A 17,076-nucleotide genomic window follows, 5' to 3' on the forward strand; every position below is an offset into this window, starting at 1 on the left:
CCAGAGGCCAGACCCTCTTCCCGCCTCTCGCCTCCCCGCCAAGCCTTTGAACTTGTTGGCCCCACGAATCCTAATCACCCCCTTTCCCTAACACACCCCAACCCACCCTTCGGGTCTCCGCTGCCCAGGGGGACACCTTCAGGCACCCCCTCCGTGCATTTGCCCCCTGTGTGGCCAATGGCCTTCTTGAGGTCCACATTCTTCACCGGAGGACTGGAGAAGGGCTCCGGCTCACGCCCGGGACTAGCTGTCTTAGGGGTCGCCTACCCGCTGCGCCTTAGTTTCCAGCGTCAGCGAGAACCGCCACAGTCCCCACCTCCTGGGGGTTGTGGTGGAGAGTCCATGAGACAGGGCATCAAAGCCCCGAGCGAGGTGCCTACTGGGCAGTAAAGGCTGTATACGTGCCACTCTCGTTACTGTAATTTGGTAGCCACTATTTTCAGGCTGCGGGGCCCGAAGGGCGGTGCTTCAACCTCTAGCCGCGGCGCGACACCTGGAGCGTGCCGGAGCCTCGGCATCCTGCGCACCTGCCTGAGGTCCCGGGGAGGGGGGCGGGGGGCCGCACCTTCGGCGGGGAGGGAAGCGGCGGCGGCCCGGTTTCACGGCGAGCCGGGCAGGCACACAGTAGGTGCTCAAGACACGGCCGGCCTGCTGACGCCGGGAAGCCAGCGGCCTGGTGAGTGCACGCTCCCTCCCACACTACGCGTGGGGATGCTCAGGCTCCCTATGCGGTCATTAAGGGTGTATGCGCCTCCAACGACACCCACTCTCACAACAAAGAAGCTCGCCTTGCGTGGGGCCACCTCCCCTCGGCGCCACCGGCACCCCGGTGGGCGAGGAGCGAGCGAGCCCGCCCACCCGTCCGTCCGTCCGTCCGTCCGCCCGTCCCTCGGCGCTGCCCCCCCGTCCGGGCTCAGGAGCTGTTCCCCGGCGGGTGCAGCGGCGCCGAGGGCCCGCACGGGGGTACGGGCGCACAGGCCTCGCAGGGGACGAGGGCGCGCGACGCAGCCCGGAGCCAGGGTGGCGCCCGAGGGGCGCGCGGCGACGCCGCCTCCAGCCGCGATTTAAAGGGCAGCGAGGGGCGGAGGGATCCCTGCCGACCCTCAGCGCGGATCCCTCCGCCGCGGGCGAAGCGAGGGGACGACTCGGCTGGGCTCCCTCAAAATTCGCTTTTTGTCCCTCCGCCGCCGGGAGCACCCAGCGAGGAACTCGTTTCCTGCCCGTGTTTCTCCGCCTCCCCCACCCCCCCCCGCGAGGCCCGTAAAAGCAACAGAGGCGGCAGGGGTGGCGCGAGCCGGCGTGGTGTCCCTCCGCCCGGCCGAGGGCACTCCTTTCCGTGTCCTTCCACCGTTCCCGGGCGGCGTCCGGACGGCTCACCGGGGGCGGCGACGCGTCTGCGGCGCGAGAGGCGAGGCTCCGGGGCTATGAGGTGAAGGCGCCCGGACACCGGCGGCGGCGCGCGCGGCGCCAGGACCCGGGACGCGGACCCCCGGCGGAGGCGGCCTCTGGGGCGCCGCGGCCGCGCGAGAGGCGAGGTGAGGCCGGGCGCGGGGGACGCGGGGGCGCGGCGCGGTGGGGGCGGGGGGCTCCGGCCGCGGCTGGGACTTATTTCCCGGCAGCGGATGGAGCGGACGGTGCTGCGGCGGCAGGCGCCGCCATCTTGGATTTTACTCTCCATTTTTCTCGGGAATTATATTTTGGTGATTAATTTTCTGGGGGGCCGGGAAAGTGCCGCCCGGCAGCGCGGATCCCCCCCAGCGCGGCGGCCGGGCCGCGGGGCCGCGACGCGCCCCGAGGAGGAGCGGGCAGCGCCCGGCGGTGAGCGGGGGGGGGCAGGCGCGGCGCGGGCGTGCGGGGGCGCCGGGCGGCGGCGACGGCGGCGGGCTGGGGGCGGGCCGGCGGGAGCGGGGGCGCCGGGCCGGGCGGGGGCCGGGGGCCGGGGCGCGGGGCGGGGGGGGCGGCCGGGGGAGGGGCGCGGCGGCGGCAGTGGAGGCAGCTGGGCGGCCGGCCGGCCGGCGGCGGCGGCGGCGGCGGCGGCGGGCGGGGGCGCGGGCCCTGCAGTGGGCGCCGCCGCCGGAAGGGAGCGGTAGCGGCCGCCGGGCAGCGCGGGGCCGGGCAGCGCCGGGGCGGCCCGCGGCCGCACGAGGGGAGCAGCCCCGCCGCTCGCGATTGGGGGACTCTGTTTTCCCTCTTCTCCAATGGGCAGCCGTGATCGGGCTCGCCCAATCTGCTACCTCTGCCGCGCTCCACTTCGGGTTGTTTTTGTTTGGGCTCGAGCCTCGATTCAGGGCTCCTCCGGGGCGCGTCCCCCACCCCTCCCCGTTCCTCCGCCGACGGCGGCGCCGGCCTCGGGCCCCCTCGGGCCCCGGCCGTCCTCGCAGAGTGTCGGTTGTCCTTCTGCAAACCCACAGGTGATGGGTATCGGCGTCGCTCCCACCCGCGAGGGGCGGGGAGGGGGGGGGGACGTGTTTTCAAGGTGACAGCGGGACCCAGCTTGCGGGAATGGTGTGGAAGCACGTTGGACCCGGAGGAATATTCTGGCTCGCTCTCTCTTTGGGCTCCTCTGACCCCGCTCTGGAGCTGTCACTTCCGACCCGTCGAGGGGGGAAGCTAGGATTTGCTAGGGAGGTGGACACGTGTTCTTTGAAGGTGGTGGTTAGGAAGTCGCCAGGTGACACGGAGTCCCGCGGCGAGGTCTTGTGTAGAGTAGCGGCAGATGGGTCGGTCGGTCGTGACTGGGATGCTTCGTCGGGACTTTTTTTGGACTTGAGCTGCTTTCAGCTGTGCGAAAGTACAGTTGAACGTGGGCTTCCAGGTCCGAAGACGGCTGCGCGGGATCATCAGTGGAAGCAGTTGCCAGCCGAGACTTTTTCCCTGAAGTCTTTGCTATGGAGGACACGCCTGTAACTTTTGAAGATTCATAGTGAAAGCATAAATACTTTGAAAAGGGCCCAGAGTGGGGGGGACATCTTTGCGGGAAGTAACCGCCGGCAACTCGTACGTGTTGGAAAACGTAGCTGAAGAGTTACTTGCTTGCTGTAGGTACACGTTTGTCTTGTAGCGGAACGTTCAGCCACTTGCAGCGTAGGTGTGTCCCCGTCGCTGTCGGGACGCCGTGGATTCCAAGAGTAAAGTCCACAAACGCTTTAATCCCAGCATGTGGGGGAACTCAGGCCCGTTTTCCAATTTTTAATCTCTAAACATTCTACATTCTGCTCTCCCTTTCCAAGGCTCTAGCGCCACGAGCTTCCCATGCCTGGCATCTTTTGGTCACATCCTGCCCGGCCTTCCTAGCCCCCTCCCCCCGGCCCCCCATCCTTCAGAAAGGCCCCGTGAGAGTGTTACCTGCTGGAGGGACCTGCTTACGTCCCTGGACGGTGCAGGGACCAGGGACGGCCGGCTCCGGAGGCCGCACACTTCCTCTGAGCTCCCTGAGGAATTGTTACTTGGTATTGTATTTGGTTACTTGCCTGTCCCTTCAGCTTTCTTGTGAACTTGTGGGGTTATTATTTATTTCCTCTGCCTGGGGGAGGCATTTGATGAAAGTGAATTTATTAGTCTCCAAGTTACTGAGGTTGGTAGCTTGTATTTAGTTTTTGAAAGATGTCAGTTCTGATGTTGCTTGAAAACATTGTCCTTAACAAAGCAACTTAGTTTGAGAGTGAAAGGAATATTGTGGATACTTAGTCTTCAAGAGAAGATGAGTGGAGGACTCAATTTTGTACCCGTGAACTTCGAAACCAGATTCTTTCAAAAGTCACTTCTAAGTTCTCTCTTACCGGTATGTTCACCTGTCTTCTCAGACCCACCGAACTGCTTTGCGTACTTGAACCGGATACCAGTGGGTATCCTGGGGGGAGGTGGAGGAGGGTTGGGGGGGTAGGGCAGAGCACGACGTGAAGAAGTGGTCACAGGTTGTTGGCGTGTCCAAGCATAGTGTTTTGTGGGTGGGGGGTGCTGGCGTGTCATTTTCCCCTTGGGTCATACAAATCTGGGGTTGAATCTGATTTTTCTCTACGTAAGATAAGGTGAGCGAGCATGTGGCCCGTTTGTGTTGCAAAGACCTGTGTAGCCTGTGAACAGCTCCCCTGTCCGCAGGAGTGGCCTTCCTGTGGCTTATGAGCAAATTCTTTTGGGTAAACCATGTGGATTACGTTATTTTACATTCTTGCCTACCGTACGTGAGCTTTATTTCCTCTCCGCTCACCAAAATCCTTCTCCATGGAGCAAAATTTACAGGACCGTGTTCTGTGTTAGCTCTAGGACACGGTAATTTTTGAGTTTTCCACGCAGCGGACCGTGTGTCTCTGCTCCACTCTGGCACAGTGTTGGTCACATAGATACACTGAATAAACAGGGAGAGAGCTTGGGGTAGTTTTATCTCAGATACAGCTGTATGCAATAGAAAGACATTTTCTTTATAGGATGTAACTTAATTTTTCAGTCTGATTCTTAGTTTTTATTTTGGGGGGAAAAAGCTTATTTTACTGGCCTGTCTTGATGTAGGAAATGGTTTTAATTGCTGTAAGAAGCACAAGCCCACATTATTACAAGATAAAATTAAAACTAGCTAATGCACTTTAAATTGCAATCATTAGGGTGTTCTAAGCATTAGAACACAGTGATTTGAAGAGTAATTTCTTGGGTAGACTGCCAACTTTGAACTCATAAAACAACTTTATATTTGGAGCTCTTAAGTTTGAAATGGGACTTAAGCCTTGAAGTTTTAATTGATGCCTGAGTTCCATTGAACGAGCTGTACAAGGAAGGGGTCCTAGCAAACAGTAGGGAGTGAGTACCCTAGGGCATTGTCTAAAGGGTTTTCCTTAAAAAAGATTTTTTTTTTTTTTTTAATTTAAGTGGAGGCGCCTGGGTGGCTCAATCAGTTAAGCATCTGACTTCAGCTCAGGTCATGATCTCACGTTTTGTGGGTTCAAGCCCCGCATTGGGCTCTGTGCTGATGGCTCAGAGCCTGGAGCCTGCTTCAGATTCTGTGTCTCCCTCTCTCTCAGCCCCTCTTCCATTTGTACCCTGTTTCTCTCTCTCTCTCTCTCTCTCTCTCTCTCTCTCTCTCTCAAAAATAAATAAAACGACAACAAAAAAGACTTTTAAATTTATTTAAGTGATCTCTACACCCGATGTGGACCTTAAACTTATGGCCCCCAGATCAAGAGTGGGAAGCTCTACTGACTGAGCCAGCCAGGTGCCTCTGTCTAAAGGATTCAAAAAAAACTTTTTTTTAATGTTTTATTTATTTTTGAGAGAGAAAGTGTGCGTGTGGCGCTGGGGAGGGGCAGACACACACACACACACACACACACACACACACACACACACACACACACACACACACACCCAAGTAGGCTCCAGGTTCCGAGCTATCAGCACAGAGCCTGACATGGGTCTCAAACCCATGAACAGTGAGATCATGACTTTAGCCAAAGTCGGATACTTAACCAACTGAGCCGCCCAGGTGCCCGGGATTTTTTTTATGTGTATTTGTTTTCGGAGTGAGTGGGTGTGCATGTGTGTGAGAGTGGGGGAGGGGCAGAGAGGGCGAGAAAGAGAATTCCAAGTGAAGAGCCTGACACGGGGCTTGGTCCCACAAACCATGAGGTCACTACCTGAGCCCAAATCAAGAGTTGAACGCTTAACCAACTGAGCCACCCAGGTGCCCCTAAAGGATTTTTAATGAGGGAAAGTTTAACACCTTTCTTTCAAATCTTCCTACCAACTCTACATCGTCCCTTCCCCCCCCCCCCGCCCCCCAGATTCTACAGATCTGTTTTGACTTTAGTTATTATTGCAATCCCTTTTCTTCCCCCTAATTTGGTATTTCCTAGAGTATAGAAGTCTTGGCTGAGAGGAAAGGTCATTCCTGACCAATATCTAACCCTGTATTTATTAATGTGATCTGAGTTTCTCTTTTCCGAGTCAAATGGAAGAAAGTACTTATCACTTACAAATCTATTTTGATCAACAGACATATTCCCCCATTTTCGTAACATATACCTTCATTTAACTGCATGACAGGATTTTAGTAAAACCTTGGATTGCAAGTAACTTGTTCTGGAAGTGTTCTGCAAGACAAGCAAACATTTCGAATAAATTTCAACTTGATAAATGAGCAGTGTCTTGCAGTATGAGTGGGTATGCGATGCCAGATGTCACATGATCCCAAATGAGCCAGTGGCTCTTGAAGTTCGCTTTGATACACAAGTGCTTCGGACTGCAAGCGTGTTTCCTGAACGAATTATGCTTGCAAACCAAGGTTTTACTGTATTTTCATTTTTTTTAAGTTTATTTTGAGAGAGACTGCATGTGCATACATGAGTGGGGGAGGGGCAGAGAGACAGACAGACAAAGAGAATCCCGGGCAGGCTCTGTGCTGACAGCACAGAGCCCAGTGGAGGCTCGACTCACAAACTGTGAGATCATGACATGAGCCAAAACCAAGAGTCAGACATTTAACTGACTGAGCCACCCAGGTGCCCTGATTTTTACTGTTTTAAAGGAATGCCATGGGGAGAATCCATCCATACAGAAAAGACTCATAACCTTATTTTTGTAAAGCTGCATTAATGTCTAGCGTTAGCTTAAAACAACTTTTGAGGGGCGCCTGGGTGGCGCAGTCGGTTGAGCGTCCGACTTCAGCCAGGTCACGATCTCGCGGTCCGTGAGTTCGAGCCCCGCGTCGGGCTCTGGGCTGATGGCTCGGAGCCTGGAGCCTGTTTCCGATTCTGTGTCTCCCTCTCTCTCTGCCCCTCCCCCGTTCATGCTCTGTCTCTCTCTGTCCCCAAAATAAATAAAAATGTTGAAAAAAAAATTAAAAAACAACAACAACAACAACTTTTGACACCCATATTGCTTGGAGGCAGTGAGTTAGAGTGGATATATTATTTTTATATATATAGTTGGTGATGGAACCAGGAACCATTTGCATTCTAAAACATTCTCACAAGAGGAAGAAAAAAAGTCACTAATTTCTGTAGTCATTGATGCTCTCAATTATGTTTTGCTCTAAATTATGGTTTGCTTCACAGTTTTGCATCCGTCATGCTAAAGGGTTCCTAGAACCAGTTTGGCCACTTACTGCCTCTGGCTCCCGCCGGTGCCAGCCAGATTTTGGGCTGTCGGATGTGTGTGAGAGACAGACTCAGACACTACACAGTCTTCTAGCGTTGTGTGCAATTATGACTACATTACATATAATTCTGGAGCTGGATGAAGGACCATTGGAGTAAGAACCAGTACCTATGTTTCAGTCTGCTCTGTCATTACTTATATAAGACATTGGGCCAAGCCTCAGCTTTGTCAACTGAACTTTAATCTCGAGATCCCTTACAATTCTAAATTACATTTTATCTTTTACATTTAATTGCTATCCTATGTTCTTAACTTCTAAGAGCTATTTTAATATTTTGACATCTCCCAAGCACCTGGGTGGCTCAGTCGGTTGAGTGTCCGACTCTTGACCTCAGCTCGGGTCTTGATCTCAGGGCGGAACCCATGCTGGGCATGAAGTCTACTTAAAAAAATTTTTTTTTCTTATATCTCTAATTGGTAAGACATAGTTCATCTATATATCCTATGTAGTTTTTCCTTTTTTTTTTTTTGAAATGTTATTGAATTGATCTGTAGCTTACAGTCAGTTGGGTTTTAGAATTGAGAGACTAGAGCTTATCAGTGGCTCCAAAAGCTTGATGGCTTCTACTTCTGCACGGCTCCTATTTGTGAGTCGCATCTCTACAAGATGTCTTTGATTTCTGTTACAATAGTACACAGAAGAAAAAGCAAACAGACGTAAGGGAGCATTCCCTAGTGATAAGCCTCTTTATTTATGGGTGATGCACATGTGGCTCAAGTATTGGAGTAAACCCCAGACGTCAGTTCAAACACTAGGGTTTTAGAGCCAGCCTTACCATCAAATAGCAATTTGACCTCAGGAAAGCAACTTTGTCTCTGAGCTTCAGCCATCTCATTTGTAGTGTCAGTATCCGTCTCCCCTGCCTCAAAGGATTGCCATGCCGGTGAACCCTGTCATGTGTTAGGGTGAAACAGGCACCTGTGTTTTAACTTGAGCATCTTTATCAGAACTCCTGCCCAGCAGAATTTCCTTGATGGCATTGGGATTGCCCCGCAGGCAGAAGGCCCCTTCAGGGAAGGGTCATCCCTCTTTCCGCTACTGCACCTTTCTGCCCTCTTCTTCAGATACCCAATTTTCACGGGCTTCCCTTTGGATTCGCATGGTCTCCCACCCTGTTAACCATGCCCGATGTTCTAAAAGCTGAAGCTCACATGCGCCCTCTAGCGTTCCACGGACACAACCAGTATTCCAGCACCACGAACAGTGCCCGCCTGATGGCTCCCAGTAGGTTCTTGATAAATGGTGGATTCTGCCTCTGCAGAATGATTCGTTTTGTCTGTCTGATTTGTAGAACAAGGGTGCAGTAACTGATAACAGCGTAATGATCTCTGAGGAGTATTTTTATTTTCAAGGAAATGCTTATGAAATTGCATGACGTGGAGCGATATGTATCTTTAGCAAGAAAACCAACCTACTCTTAGGAAGATGAAGTTCTCCCCACTGAGGAGTAAAGGGGGGCCTGATCCTTCAGCTAGTGAACCAGTGGAGTCTGGGGCTAGAGAGGCCATGTGGAGACCTCTCTGCCCTTCAGAAGAGAAAAACAAACCTCACTCAGGGTCCAAGAGGATTTAGACAGAGCCAGTTGCCTCAGAAAATATTTGGTGCTTACATGTAAATAGGTACCAGGAGTGTTTTTGACACCCCCCCCCCCAAAAAAAAGGTGATTTTTTTTCTATATATGTGCTCTTTATTTTCCCTGATTATCCAATGTCAAGTCTGTTCCCACATTATTCTCTTTCCCAACATCCTATTTGTTCCCTTTAAGGCTCTTCCTGGAATTTGTGGTTTCATACTTACTGGGTTGTTTCTCTTTCCACACTATCCTCTGAGTTCCATGAAATTAGGAACCGTGCCTCTTTTGTTCTAGGTTCTTACTCTTCAAATACGGGGCCGAGTATGTTTAAGATTTTGTCTGCATCAGGATTGTACCGCTTCCTTCATAGTGTCGAGAGTGTACGGGCTCGTAACCCAGCCTTGGCTTAACTTGTTTCTGATTCTCTAGGGCCTGCTCTCATTTGTGAAATGGGGATTGTAGCGGGGGTGTTGTGTGTGTCATTGTGCATGTTTGATACTTTAACTGTATGGAGAGTGCACGTTGCAGAAGCAACGTTTCTATTCAGTGTTAACAAGCACGTGGAAAGGGGCTGTGGCGGGCGTAAGTGACATGGGCATACAGGTGCCAGCACGGTTCTCCGATGCTGGTAAGAGCAATCTTGTGAAAGTGGTGCCTGGAAAAGAGGGCTGGGAGGGCTCTCTGTCGTGGCGGGGACTGCCAGGCCACCCCTGCCGCGTTCTTTTCTTCGCTCGTGTCTTGAGCAGACGTTTACTTAGCTGTGTGTTGGACGATGTGCCAGGCCCCTAACTGCATTTATCCCCAAACTAAGCGGGTGCTGCTTTGCAAGACCCCCGTTTCTCTCCCAGTGTGTGCCTCTTGCCCGTTGTATTTCTTCTCTCTTCCCTCTTCCTTTCCTTCCATTTAACTGCCCATGATAAAACTCCAGGTTTTTTTTCCTTTGGCTTCATGTGTTGGTAGCATATGATCTTGTCAGAAGTGAATTATTTTGGGCAGGGAATTTATCTCCTGAGCCTGTTTCTTTCAGTCCAAGGCAAAAAGCTCTGAAGTTCTGTGATTCTTTGAATTGAGAGAATGTTGAAATGCTTGGGAACCTGTAAAGTCCTTTTGTTAACGTGACCGTCTTAACAGCCCCCACTTTTCTCCTGAATTATGATGTCTTATGAGCACTTCACTTGGGTTGTGACCCCCTTCTCAAATTTAGCACATTTAAGCTTTCTCATCTTTCCTATAAACCTGTTCCGTCCTTAGTCCCTAATTCAGTTAATGGCAGTCTTGCAGTCTCCCCAGCTAGAGACTTCTGAGCTGTCTTAAATTCCTTTCTGGTCCTCACCACCGGTGTCTGATTTGTTACCAAGTCTTGCCAACCTTCCATGTGAAACACCAGAGCTTTTTCTCTGCTGTCCACTGGTCTTGTTGATTTAATTTCCTCTCTGCCTCCAGTCACGTGCATTTTACCACTAGGATACTTTACGGAGTACAGTTGGACAAATTCTGCAACCTTTCCTCTGTATAACCCCCCCAAAAAAGAAGTTCCTATTTCACAGGATGTGAGAATTAAATGGTAATGAGTGAAGGGAGTATTTTTTTTTTTTTTTAAAGTGGAGTTACAGTGGGGTGCCTGGCTGGCTGAGTCGGAGGAGCACTTGACTTCTTCATTTCGGGGTTGTGAGTTCAAGCCCCACGTTGGGGTAGAGATTACTTAAAATCTTGAAAAAGAAAGTGGAGTTGCAGTAAGGAAAAAATGTTTCACCAGAAACACACAAGCGGGATTCCACTGTAACAAAATCTGTAGTCCCTCTGGTTGTTGACGTGTGAAGGTGTAGTTTGGTATGATTTGTAATCATACATTGTTGCCAGAGTCACATTCCTTCTCTTCCGGAGCAGTACGACAAGCAAGGCTGGTCTCTGTTCTGTAGCATAAATCTGGTATTTTTTTATTCTCTTGAAAATTTGTATTTCTTTTAGTGGGTATGGTGATACGATATTTTTCTTGAGAGAGTCATAACTCTGAGATAAGGGATGGAGGGCAAATTTCTGCTTGGTTTTTTTTTTTTTTTTTTTTTTTTTTTAAGTTTATTTAGTTGAGAGAGAGAATACCAAGCAGGCCCAGTGCTGTTAGCACGGAGCCCAGCGCGGGGCTCAAACTCCCAAACCGTGAGATCATGACCTGGGCCGAAACCAAGAGTCAGATGTTTAACCGACTGAGCCACCCAGGTGCCCCATTTGCTTGATTGTTTTAAGTTTTGTGAACAGTGCAGCAACCTGTCTGACCCTCTGTTTCCGTGTTTGTTGCCTGAAAAGAGGGGACAGTTGGAGATCTTTATTTTATTAGCAATTTCTGCTTGTTAAATCCTGTGCCGAACCAGGGAGGTAGGCCCTGTTTTCGTTGTACTCATGAGGCATTTGTGAGGTTGAATGACCTGTCCGTGGCTGTACTGCTGGAGGGTAATGAATGGGGCCGGAGCGGAACGTAGGTGCGTTGACCCCCATCCGTCGAGAGCCACATCCTGCACCGTCTGTGCTCTGCCCCTTGCAGACTTAGTCTTGGCCTTTAAGACCTGGCCCAAGAGTCACCTTTTGGAAGTTTTTCGTCACCCTTGTCTTTGCCCTGTGAGAATGGGTGGATTGTTCTTTGTTCTACTTACCTCCTATCTTCTGAGGAATTATTGGCTGTACTTACGGACTTTTGACACTAGGTGGCATCTGTTTATAGAAAAGTAAAATGCTGTTTGGGTCCCAGGGAAGAGTAACAAAGGAAGCATCCTTGATTTTATTTATAGGCTCTACTAGGTAAGCAGATGGGTCAGATGTGGAGAGATGGGGAAGCAGGTTGTTTTGTTTTGTTTCTGGGGAATTTCTCCCGACAACCGCATCAGCTAACACCTTTATTTTGGAAATGCTACTGAGACAGTTGGAGACACGAATCCTTTGTTGTGATCCATATCGGATGTGGATAAATGAAGACTGATGAATCAGTACATTTCATGCTACAACCATTAGAGACGGGTTGATTACACACTCAGTCGCAGATCAGTGGCCGAATAAGTGGGTTTGAGTGTTGTGATGTCTGCTCGTGGACTTACCAGGAGTGCATGTTTTGCTGTTTCAGATGTTCTGCTAAATGAAAAATCTCCTCTCTGGGTTTTAACTTTCGTTTTTATTGTAAAATGTTTACATGAATATAAACAAATGTGCAATCGTAACACTTCTACGGAAGGTCTTGGTTATCTGGGGTTAAAGCACAGTGCCTCAGCAAAATGTGTGATTGAGATGTTAGCTTTATCTTCAAAATCTGTATCTCTCTCTCTGTAGCCATGATTTATAATGGCAGTTGAAGGGGGAAATAACCGTTTTTATTTTTTTATTTAAAAACATTTTTTCTAACGTTTATTTATTTTTGAGACAGAGAGAGACAGAGTATGAATGGGGGAGGGTCAGAGAGAGAGGGAGACACAGAACACGAAACAGGCTCCAGCTTCTGAGCCGTCAGCACAGAGCCCGACGCGGGGCTCAAACCCACGGACCGCGAGATCGTGACCTGAGCCGAAGTTGGACGCCTAACCGACTGAGTCACCCAGGTGCCCCATAATAACCGTTTTTAAAAGTATATTTAAAACAACATTTTTTTTTTAATTTTTTTTTTTTTTTTTAATGCTTATTTATTTTTGAGACAGAGAGAGACAGAGCATGAATGGGGGAGGGTCAGAGAGAGGGAGACACAGAATCTGAAACAGGCTCCAGGTTCTGAGCTGTCAGCACAGAGCCTGACGCGGGGCTCGAACCCACGGACCGTGAGATCATGACCTGAGCCGAAGTCGGCCGCTTAACCGACTGAGCCACCCAGGCACCCCTAAAACAACTTTTTAAAGGTGTTTATAAGTTTTTCCTGTGATACGTTGCAATTTTATGTGTTTTGGGGGTCTGGTAACTGTTAAAGCATTTTTCCTTTGGTTTACTTTGTCACGGTCTCTGTATTAGTTTCTTGTGGCTGCTGTAACAAACTGCCACAAATCTGGTGTGTTAAGACAGCAGCAGTGTATTCTCCGCTGGGGAGGCCAGAAGTTCGCCCGGCTGTTTCACAGGGCCAAAATCAAGGCGTGGTATGGCTCCCCCTGGAGGCTGTGGGACAGAAGTCTGTTCCTTGCCTCCCCTAGCTTGTGCGTCTTTGCCTCTCCTGTCAAATCTCCCTCTGCTGCCCTCTTGTAGGGTCGCTTGTGATAGCATTGAGAGCCCACTCAGATAACCTGTTTCGTTTCAGAACCCATAACTTAACCGCCTCTCCAAAGAACCTTTGCTTTATAAACATTCACAGGCTCCAGATTAGGACCCGATATCTTTGGGGACCGTTTTCCAGCCTGCTATAGTCTCCTTTGTAGCAGTTAGCACTACCATTTCAGCATGATTCATGATCCTGTCTCTGGCCATCATTTTATCCTGAAAGGGGGTGAGTGGAGCATTACGATGCATTGTGGGAAATTGCTCCCAGTCTGGTGCCATCTCTTGCCGCATCAGAAGGGCCTTTACCACCTGAGGCTGCCTGGGGATGCTGTTAAGTTGGCTGAAGCAAAACGCTTGATCGCTTTGACTCTACAAAACCTGGGGAAAAAGAAGAAATGATACTTACTCGTCTGACTTCGCAAATGACACTTCTTTCTGACAGTATTTAGAAGAGCAAGTTGTAAGGTTACAAGTCTGATCATAAATTCACGACAGTTTTCTCGAGTGCTTAACTGTCTTGTCAGAATGTATTCTAGGCTTAGCGTGTTGTAACGTGGGATATTGATCACACGTGATTCTGATAGCTTTGCGGGGGCTTCTTCTATTCTTCTGATAGTATGAATTATTATTTTAGAATTCCGTGGGACCTTGGATATCTATTGATTACAGATGGATTTGGCATAATTTGATAAAGACAGATTTGCAATTCTTTGATACATCATGGTGGAGTCCTTTTGTAACTTTAGATTCAAAAGAAAGTACTGATCACCAGTTGGCCTGTATGTAGCAGTCAGGTTTGGGCCTAAAAAGGGAGATGTGATTGGAACGGACCGACCTGTGGTTTGTTGAGCCTTGTGCTAGGTGCCAGTGACCCCAGAGTGCACCTTAGCTGGCATCCGCTGCAGTGGGAAAGCCAGGTGTCGTCAAGTAATTACACGAAGAAGCGAGGACAGTTGAAAGAGAAAGCTTCTAAGAAGGCAGCCTGTGGGACGGAGGACTGGGGGTGGGGAGACTGATGGGCAGCTTGACCGCATCCCAGGTACAGAGCCCGTGTACACGCCTAGCACGCTAGAGGGATGAGGCCCCGGGCTGTGTCTGGAGGTCCGGCTGGAGCGCGGGGAGAGGGGCAGGGCCGCACCATGCAGGACCTTTTGGGGATCAGCAAGGCAAGTTGTGTTACTGGTAGTTCTTAACAATTTCCAGATACTACTTGTGTTTCTGCTATTGCACGGAGGTTGGACATGTGAGGCCCCAGAAGGGAAATTGGATTTTTACTTCACTGGTGGGTTGCACTGACCCTAGCCTGTGCAGTCACTGCTGGCCCCGGGGGGGGGGGGGGGGGGAGGGAAACGACACTTTTGTTCTTTGGGGGGGGGGGGGCTGTTTTCTCTCTGGACGGTGCTTTCTTTCATTTTTATGCTTTTGTGTTTGTCTTCCTTGTGCTTATTTTAACAATAAAGCTCCAGGGAGGCTGCGACTGTGGTACTGGAATATCACGGTCTCTAAGCAGAGGCGTCAGAAACTTGTGGAAGTATTTCAGTGACGTGTTAGACTTCCCTGATGTTTGAATTGCTATAATTAAGATTTTAGAAATTGGCTTTGACGACGTACATAAAAATGATGCAGAAGGATTTTTGTGATGTCTGTCTCATTTTCCTTTTAATATCTCTGTGTTCAAATTTTTATTATAAAAGTAATACATGCTCATTTTGAGAAGTTGAACCTTGTGAAAGATGTACCGCGTAACAAAAAAATTGCTTGTGATCTCATTCTCCGGAGATAATTCTGTTAGCTATTTGGTGTTTCGGATTGTTTTCTTAGGATATTGTAGCTGAATCACTTGAAAATTGTTTGCTCTGTTTTTTCTCAGTGAAGTTTTTGAAAAGTCCTCTGGCAGGCTTTTTTTTTTTTTTTTTTTTAAATCTGCTTTTTAAAAATGTGTGCAGGGGTGCTTGGGTGGCTCAGTTGATTAAGCGTCAGACTTGATTTCAGCTTGGGTCATGATCTCACAATTGTGGGATTGAGCCCCACATCAGACTCCACACTGAGCATGGAGCCTGCTTAAGATTAAGATTCTCTCTCCCTCTCTCTTCTGCCCCTCTCCCCTGCTAGCACTCTCTCTCTTTCAAAGTAAATAATAAAGATAAACCTTAAAAACGTGTGCTACCTTCTCAACCACATGGGACTTGTTTCTTTACCATTGGATAATTTCTCTAAGATAAACTGTCTGAGACAAGTTCAACATGTAGTCTGGTTAGAGAATTTTTTTTTAATTTTTTTTTAAACGTTTATTTATTTTTGAGACAGAGAGAGACAGAGCATGAACGGGGGAGGGTCAGAGAGAGAGGAAGACACAGAATCTGAAACGGGTTCCAGGCTCTGAGCAGTCAGCACAGAGCCCGACGCGAGGCTCGAACTCACGGACCGCGAGATCGTGACCTGAGCCGAAGTCGGACGCTTAACCGACTGAGCCATCCAGGCGCCCCTCTTTTTTTTTTTTTTTTTTTTTTTAATGTTTATTTTCAGAGAGACAGAGAGAGACGGACCATGAATGAGTGTGGGAGGGGCAGAGAGAGAGGGAGACAGAGGATCCCAAGCAGGCTCCATGCTGCCAGAACAGACCCCGACTTGGGGACTGATCTCACGAACTGAGATCATGACCTGAGCCCAAATCAAGAGTCAGATGCTCAACCGACTGAGTCACCCAGGCTCACCTGGTTAGAAAATTCCTGATGGTGTCACAGGAATTATATTAAAATTCTTGATTTATTCAGAGTCATTGTTTTCATTTTACCGACAGTTTTTAAAATTCTGGTTTGTGTTTAAGACATTCGAGTAGGAAAGGATTGGAACAGAGTTTTCAAATTGAGCATGAGCAGTTAAGTCAGAAGTCACTCAACAGTCCATAACCCCTTGTGTGCCCGTAAAGGGACAGTGGAAGGAGAGAAGGACATTGACGTTTGTTGATGCTCTGTCACTGCTGGAACCGTGCAGGCACTTGATGTGAACCAAGCACATTTTCTGTGAAACAACTCTGCTTCGCTTTGAAAATTTTTTAAGTATTGGGTTTTTTGTTTGGTTGGGTTTTTTATTTTTTTTCCAATTATAAATAGATTTGCTGTAAACATTTGGAGGGTAAATTTTTTTATGTTCATCTCATTCCCCCAAAGGTAGGGAATGCTGTTGGTGATTTGAAATGTGTGGTGTGCCTCTTACCTTAGTGGTATTATCATAGGAAGTTTCCTCTTTTTTTTTCTTTATAAACTTCTTTGTAAATTCTTTTTTATGTTTATTTATTTTTGAGAGAGACAGAGACAACGTGAGTGGGGGCAGGGGGGTGGAGCAGAGAGAGAGACTCCCAAGCAGGCTCCATGCTGTCAGCACACAGCCCAATGCGGGGCTCGAACTCAGGAAACTGAGATCATGACCTGAGCTGAAACCAAGAGTCAGACACTTCACCAACTGACCACGCAGGCACTGTAAACATTTTTTATTTGTGAGTAATCTCTACACACACCGTGGGCCTTGAACCACCACCCTGAGGTCAAGTCATGTACTCCACCAGCTGAGCCAGCCAGGTGCCCCTAAAAAGTTTCCTCCTTAAATTTTTTTTTTTCAACGTTTATTTATTTTTGGGACAGAGAGAGACAGAGCATGAACGGGCGAGGGGCAGAGAGAGAGGGAGACACAGAATCCGAAACAGGCTCCAGGCTCTGAGCCATCAGCCCAGAGCCCGACGCGGGGCTCGAACTCACGGACCGCGAGATCGTGACCTGAGCCAAAGTGGACGCTCAACCGATTGAGCCACCCAGGCGCCCCGGGAATCTGTTTGTTTAAAAACTTGTTGTTAAAAAAGAACCATATAAACTCTGAAGGCATGCTGATCTCAAATTAACCTTCCTTTCATCTCCCTCCCCTGAGTTTAATTTACATGTGTTCTTCCGGTCACATGCAGCTTTCTCTCATTTGAAACAAATGACACAGGACTTAGGACTCTTTCTGTTCATTATTCCCTATGTTCCCCTCTGCCATCTAACTCTTTCCCCACGAGCCCATGTTTCAACACTTCACGTCTGTTCTCAGATCGTCAGCGGCCCATCTTGCCCTTGAGTTTTGATGCCTGAAAGAGCTTTGC

At 49.3% G+C, this 17,076-nt stretch overlaps 1 protein-coding gene across 6 annotated transcripts in view; it reads left to right on the top strand.

Moving 5' to 3' along the window:
- Positions 1–1,080: 1,080 nt before the first annotated feature.
- Positions 1,081–17,076, top strand: part of KMT5B (lysine methyltransferase 5B) — a 57,377-nt gene continuing 41,381 nt past the window's right edge. The window contains exon 1 of one of the 6 annotated variants that reach the window (XM_047877129.1): positions 1,081–1,535. The gene's annotated coding sequence lies outside the window, so the exon portion shown is untranslated. Of the gene's footprint in view, positions 1,536–1,632; positions 1,819–2,232; positions 2,412–3,519; positions 3,782–17,076 lie in introns of those variants that run through there. The other 5 variants (XM_047877125.1, XM_047877131.1, XM_047877126.1 and 2 more) reach the window with 5 other exon arrangements.

The sequence above is a fragment of the Prionailurus viverrinus genome, chromosome D1 (genome assembly GCF_022837055.1).
Source record: "Prionailurus viverrinus isolate Anna chromosome D1, UM_Priviv_1.0, whole genome shotgun sequence".
NCBI classification, from domain to species: domain Eukaryota; kingdom Metazoa; phylum Chordata; class Mammalia; order Carnivora; family Felidae; genus Prionailurus; species Prionailurus viverrinus.